This window comes from Tachypleus tridentatus, chromosome 7 (genome assembly GCF_004210375.1).
Source record: "Tachypleus tridentatus isolate NWPU-2018 chromosome 7, ASM421037v1, whole genome shotgun sequence".
Classification (NCBI taxonomy): domain Eukaryota; kingdom Metazoa; phylum Arthropoda; class Merostomata; order Xiphosura; family Limulidae; genus Tachypleus; species Tachypleus tridentatus.
The window spans coordinates 71,594,330-71,601,849 of NC_134831.1; the positions used below are offsets into that span (position 1 = coordinate 71,594,330).

At 33.8% G+C, this 7,520-nt stretch overlaps 1 long non-coding RNA gene across 1 annotated transcript; it reads right to left on the minus strand.

Moving 5' to 3' along the window:
* Positions 1-2,635: 2,635 nt before the first annotated feature.
* On the minus strand, positions 2,636-7,189 carry LOC143255941 (uncharacterized). Its single transcript, XR_013030931.1, has 2 exons — positions 6,672-7,189; positions 2,636-3,129 (listed from the first exon to the last, which is right to left on the minus strand). It is a non-coding gene; the product is annotated as an uncharacterized LOC143255941 (long non-coding RNA).
* Between the last annotated feature and the right edge of the window lie 331 nt (positions 7,190-7,520).

Here is a 7,520-nt window from a genome sequence, read left to right on the forward strand (position 1 = left end):
TTGCTGAAATTATTCCGTTACAAAACTTAAAACTACCCTGTACCAATACCGTTCATAAATGTTTTTCTGAACCCTAACACTCCACATATGCATTTATTAGGTTCAGCTGTTGTATGTTTACACATCATAATAATCCCATTAGAATGCTTGTTTATTCGATGCAAGAGTCAGTTACATATTTTGTCTCTGGGTTCCATGGATTTACTTTAATTTTTATTTATTCGATGCAAGAGTCAGTTACATATTTTGTCTTTGGGTTCCATGGATTTACTTTAATTTTTTTTTATACGTTTGGTGAACCAAAATTTTTGTAACCGAATTATTTTTATTATCCCATGTAATTACATAAAATATGTGTACACTTTTCCTGTTCAATGATACTTTGATACACACAACTGATATACTCTTAATACTTTGTCATAAAAATATGTTAATTTATTCCACTTCTTTTTATAGAATGAGTAACAATTGACTGAAGAATTAATATAAATTTTCCACCATGTAATTTGTAAGTGCCCCTCACGATATCAAGCCTACGTTGCGAGAAATCGCACACTGCAGATAGCCTATTTGTAATATTTTTGCTTATGAAAATAAAACAAAATTGTTACAGAATGTTTCGAAAAAGAGATTTATTTAGAAAAATATATCAAGTTATATCAATCCAAATATTTTCAAGTTCGTTTAAAGGAAAGATGAACATAAAATTGATTCTTAATAACCTTTCATTAAATGCACCAACGAAAGTGAATGCTTTTGTTACGTTACGTTTTCAAGTAGGATAATCATTTAAAAATTAGGCTTAACAAATGAAAAAACCTCTGGTTCCAATTGCGATGTTCGTTTGAATTAAACAATGAAGGCGTGGTAGAAGCGTTCATTCCCTTACATAAATAGCGATACTAAAAAATATAATGTAGAAATGGAAGCACCATCATGAAATAATACACATTTCTGTGCAAAAACGGCTCGTTTGGGTTGAGAAAATATTTTACATAAAAGAGCGAACAACGTTTCGACCTTCTTCAGTCATCGTCAGGTTCACAAAGAAAGAGGTAACTGACTGGAAGCTGACCACATGCTTGAAAGGGGTTGTGTAACTGAGTGTCGGAATGTAGAGGGCGGTATTAGATGTTTGAATATATAATTTTATTTATATTATTATATTAATATAGGTATAAAGGCTTTCCTTTATATTGGTTTATTTTGGGTTTAAGTTGTTGTATAAGTAAGGCTTCTTAAATTTTGCGTTTGTTTATGTTTGTTTCTTTATTTAGTATTTGAGTGTTTTCTATGGTTATGTTGTGTTTATTTGACTTGCAGTGTTCGAAAACGTGTGAAGGTGATTCTTTATGTTCTTTGAATCTGGTTTCCATTTTTCTACTTGTTTCTCAATATAGAAGTCGTGGCGGTTATCACATTGTATTTTATAAATAATGTTGGTGTGGTGTTTGTCAGTGTAGTTTTTACATAATATAGACCTCAGTTTTGTGCCTGGTTTTTGAATAAATTTGGTATTAACTGGAATGTCATATTTTGTTATCAGTTTTTGCCAAATGTTGGTTATTTGTCTGCTGATGTCGGGATTATATTGTATGCAGCAGTATATGGTTTCGTGATTATTTGATTCGTGAGATATATTTACTTTTGTTGGTTGATTTTGCTTTCTGTCTAGGTGTATGCGTATAATGTTTTCTACGGTTTGTGGAGGAAACTTATTGATGTTGATGAAGTATTGTTTTATTTTGTCTAATTCATCGTTAATTTTATCTGGTGAGCATAGTTTTATGGCTGTGTTTATTTGATTTCTTAGAATATTGAGTTTTTGTTTTGTTTCATGTACTGAGTCCCAAGGAATACATAGTCCAGTATGGGTGATTTTTCGGTGGATTTCTGTTTTAAATTGTGTGTCGGTTCTTGTAATTTTGAAGTTAAGAAATGATATTTGATTGCTTTCTTCCTGTTCACATGTGAAGTTAATGTTGGGATGTATAGAGTTAATGTGATTGAAAAAAATTAAGTGTGTGTTCTGTAGATGTGAATCCTGCAATCGTGTCGTCTACATATCTGTACCAGTATAGTGGTGGATGTAATGCTGTGTTAATTGCTTGTGTTTCAACTTGTGTCATAAAAATATTAGCTAGAACGGGTGATACTGGGTTGTCCATGCTTAGGCCATTTGTTTGTATATAGTTTTGGTTGTTGAACATGAAGTTTGTCTTTATCGTGGTGAATTCTATGAGGGTTGCTAATTGGTTGCTGGAATTTCTATAGTTGGGTTAGATATTCAAACATCTAACACCGCTCTCTACATTCCGACACTCAGTTACACAACCCCTTTCAAACATGTGATCAGCTTCCGGTCAGTTACCTCTTTCTTTCTTTGTGAACCTGACGATGACCGAAGAAGGTCGAAACGGTGTTCGCTCTTCTACGTAAAATATTTTCTCAATCCAAACGAGCCGTTTCTGCATATATAAGTTGATACCTCATCGTTCGAAAAAGAACACTCGTATTTCTATAGTATCGATAGTATCGCCATCTGTTGGCCTTAGAAAACAATTTAATAAATAGGGACAAACTCGTGTTGCTATTGCTATTTTGTAAGTAAAAGTTAATTTCAGTTTATCACAAAGACAGTAATATATTTGCTTTATTTCTATGTACAAAATAAAAAGACGTAATGAAAAATATATAATATTACTGAATACGGTAACAAGAATTGTGTATATCTTAGTTTAAAAATCTAAATCTGTCTTCAACTTGAAAATATCATTTAGCAATGAATCTGAAATTCTTCTAAGTGAATCTATTTTTATGTCTGAGATGTCTTAAACGTTTCAGGTACTTTTGGAGAACTTGGGCATCATGATTAAATAATTTTATGCTGTTACAGTCTGGGTCTACCAACTTTCGACCTTTATTTCTTATGCAACGCAGAGCACATCGACGTCCGTTGTATAATCCTGGTTCCCAGATTGTTACACACATGGCACAATTATGAATGCAAAGGTGAAGCTTACTGCGCATGCTCGATCCAACGTTCTTGTCGTCCTTTTCATTGTTTTCTGAAAATACCGTCATTACACCGCTGATGACATACAGGATAAAGTATGTAAATCTACGGTTCTAAATAAAAAAATACCGTCATTACACCTCTGATGACATACAGGAAAAAAGTAAGTCAATCTACGGTCCTAAATAAGAAAATACCGTCATCACACCGCTGATGACATACAGGAAAAAGTAAGTAAATCTACGGCCCTAAATGAGAAAACAAAAATTAAAAACTAAAAATCTCCTTTATAAAATTCCCAGCAAAACAAGGTCCTTACAATACATTATTTAAAATATGGCTGTTTTTTAAAACTTTTCCCAGAAAACGTAAAAATTTGGTGAATGGAAAGGTTAGTGCTGTTTAAATATTTTGTTGAACCATTATTAGATGAAGCTCTCTGTTAAAAGATTTTCAAATCATAATTCACTAATTTTTTTTTATTTTTAGCAGAGCCTAAAATTAGCTTTTTTATTATTGTTTTCGCGGGCAAAACACACATAGAATGATGAAATACTCAAGTAAATTCTAGATATATATATAAATAAAACAAAGCGACATATGATAATCTGCTTTTAAACGTATAATTACTAGCTTGATAGACAGTTTAAAACTAATACTTTAGTGCTGCGTATCTTCCAAAAACAGGTTTCATTCTTTGGTGGACTGGGCCTGAGAAAGTGCGTAGAGTATCAGGCCTATAGAGCAGATGGTGCGAAGTTGGAGGTCTAGCTGAACACTCTACACTTTCAGCTGTGGACACTTTATAAAAATGAGAATAGATCATGCTGCTGGTTGAGAGCACTTGTGTGTGATGCTGCAGGACGGTTGATATCTCTAAACTAGGGATCTTTTGTGAGAAGTGAAGAAACCCAGCTAATGCCCATTCAAATCTTAACATTCTATTTCAATGCAACATAAATTTCCTAAGAATGAAATATGATTTTAACAAAAATAAACATTATTATCTTAATAAGAAAGTATTTACACATGCATATCTATAAACAAATCACTAGTAGTGTGACAGTTTAGCGTCGGATAATAGTGTAATTAAGTGAGATTCAACTGCATTCAAAATTACGAAAATGAGAAGCGTTATAATGTGACGGTCAATCCCACTATTCGTTGTAAAAAATAGCCCAAGAGTTGGCGGTGGGCAGTGATGACTAGCTGCCTTCTCTCATGTCTTACATTGCTGAATTAGGGACAGCTAGCACAGATAGGGTTCGTGTAGCTTTGCGCGAAATTCAAAAACAAACAGAAACAAAAAAAAAAAACACACCTACAGATTAGATAAACACCCACAGCTGTCAAGTACGGAATAGAGATTGAAACCACATGAGGTTAAAATCCAAACCACAAAATGCTAGGTGGCATTTCTCAATGCATTTCATCGTAGAATGTTAGATACAAAGGCGATAAAGGAAGACAGATCTGACTTAAGGGTCCCTCTAACTATTAGACAATAACTTTCAATTTCATATATGTACATTCCATTGACATTATTACAGAATAATACGTTCGAGAGAAAATTAGATATATTTGAGAAAATGATCTTAATAGTAACTTATCTGGAAAAATTACTTTCTCGTGAAGACGAGTTACCACGGAGTTCAGATTTTCCTTTATTTCCAAATGTCGATACGTACAGCTGCTTCGTTTTTCGATATTCGTTTGATTTCAACGTTGACGTTCAAAACAGACATTTTAGTTGAATAGTGACGTAAAAAGCTTTGTATATGCGGTGTGTTTGTGCGTGTGTAATAAACGATTTTTTGAGATAGTGGTCAAATGATACTTTTCGTACTTAATTTGAAAAGCCAACAAGTAAGTAAAACTTAATCGTGTTTCCATAACGTTTATCTGTCTAGAAATAAAACATTCTTAACAAAATATTAAGTACAAATACACGTAAATGTATAGAGAAAAATACATTTAATTTTGATTACAAAAAATATCTTGATTAATAAGTCATTGAAACAATATATTGTTAGATTCTGTATTATATTTGTTTGTTTTAGCACAAAGTTATACACAAGAGCTAACTGCGTTTGTCTGTTTCAAAACAAGCCAAATCCTGTGTATACAAGTATCAGTAGGTGTTCTCGTTTCTCTGCCAGCACGCTGAAGCAGAAACATGTGTGACGTAACGTACCAGGAAACCATAACTGACACAGTACTGGTTTGTGCTACAAGATCCGGCATGGCCAGGTAGGTTAAGGTACTCGACTCATGATCTGAGGAGGGAGGGGTTCGAATCCCCGTCACACCAAACATGTTAACCCTTTCAGCCGTGAAGGCGTTATAATGTGCGATCAATCCCACTATTCTTTGGTAAAATAGTAGCCCAAGAGTTGGCGGTGGGTGGTGATGATTAGCTGCCTTCTCTCTAATCTTACACTGCTAAATTAGGGACTGCTAGCGCATATAGCCGTCGTGGAGCTTTGCGCGAAATTATAAAACAAACAAATTAAAGTCAAGTGATCCAACGGGCATTCACAATAGAGAGTTATTAGAAAGAAAATTAATATACAGTGTGAGAACCATCGGTTTAAACTAATGTTTTTCTTATAGAGTTTAAAAATTTCACAATTAATGTTTTGTTATCTTTTCATTATTTCTTTTATTTCCCAATGCTTGCAATATTTATGTAAATGATGCAATGTTATAATCAATGTCCGAAATGCTGTGTATGCAAATTTCAAAATATACATTTGATCTAAGTTGTACGATCCGACCAAGAGTGGTTGGTAGCTGGAAAGACTATACTCTCGAAATAATATATATATATATACATATGTAAGTGGACCATCTTGTTACTTCACCCTTTATCCCCACATAAAAATATCTGTAACATGAGCTGAAGAAGTCGCACTCCAGCTGCAAACACTGGAAGCTTTTATGATGTCATGAGATCAACTTGCCCCGATAAAGTAATACAAAAATCTTTTTCATTTTGTCTGTTAATAGTTCAGGAGCTCTTTCGGAGCTGTTACGTGAAATACTTCACGATTTATGACTTAAGAATTGGAATTAATTAAGCAGCTTTTTAGTCCTCACGATACTACAGCGCGAGTCCAAGTTCGTCGCCCCAGCCACATTATGTAGGTTATCCAATAGGAAATAGTTTTACTATTTTCCTAGCACAGACAGTAGATTTCCATTCTCACTAAAATGTATTTATTTAGTACAATTAAATGTAACAAATGTAAAATGAGTTTGTATTTCTTTCCTTACGTATCAAGACAACTTTCATGATTCTCATCCTGTACATTAGATCTGAACATTTTATAACAGTTATTGACGAATTATACAATGAATAGTTTCATAATAATCCCAGAATTTATTGGTAGGAAACAACTAAACTAATTTAGTTTTGTTACTGAAACAAATAAATATTTATGGAAGTTTTAACACAACCAACGTGTGTGGTGCATTTTATTTTTCTTTTATATAACTATAAAGAGAGACAAACTTCCACTTTTTATCTGTTATAAAATTAACATAGCTGTTTTTATTATTACACAACCACTTTACCTATCTCTATGTAGGTCGAAAACATTCCAGCTGTTCTTGTTAACTACGCTTTATTTTCAGATATTTTAGAATGACTTACCATTGAAAAGAAGGAGTCAATGTACCGTAGAACTTCAAGACGTACAAAAATTAAAGCTATAAGTTATAAGTCACAGCTGATGTAGCTATGTATCTCAACAACGTAACACGGGTTGAATGTGACCAGGCAGTCAGGAATGTAGAGATACATAGAGGTCCATTCTAAGTACGTTGCACACGAAGAAAGACTTTAGCAAGCAGCCAATCTACTCGGAGCGCAAAGAGCAACCACAGGCGGCCTTGCTAATTTAACAAACAAGGTTCGACAATGAGGCGAACAAGGACGAAGGTGTCAGAATACGAAGTTAAAGTTGTTTTTTTCGTCACGGAAGTCATGACCAGAACTCTGCTCTGCCATTCTTAATACACAGTGTGTGGACTTCCTTAAATGTGTCAAATACCATACTGCATCATAATATTGACTTTATAATTTACAGTTTAAACATCGAAAGTTGGCGAATTATTTAAAACCAACGAGGCCTAACATTTGTGATGAATGTCACGTGAAGCGCAATGATCTATCATCCATTTCTTTTCATTTTCCCCATTTGGGATTTCCGAAACGTTATTTCTAAAAATGGACAAACACGGAGGAAAGAAAAGAACACCAGTCGTTGACATGATTTTATCAAAATAAGAAAATGTTAAATAATGTGCGTGTGTCTTTTCTTATAGCAAAGCCACATCGAGCTACCGGCGGAGCCCACCGAGAGGATTCGAATCCCTTATTTTAGCGTTGTAAATCCATAGACATACCGCTGTACTAGCGGGGAGCGTTTATCAAATAATATTAGGCCTTTGAATAAAATTGACTTTGTTAAGTAAATGGGCCTTATCGGTTACATTGTTC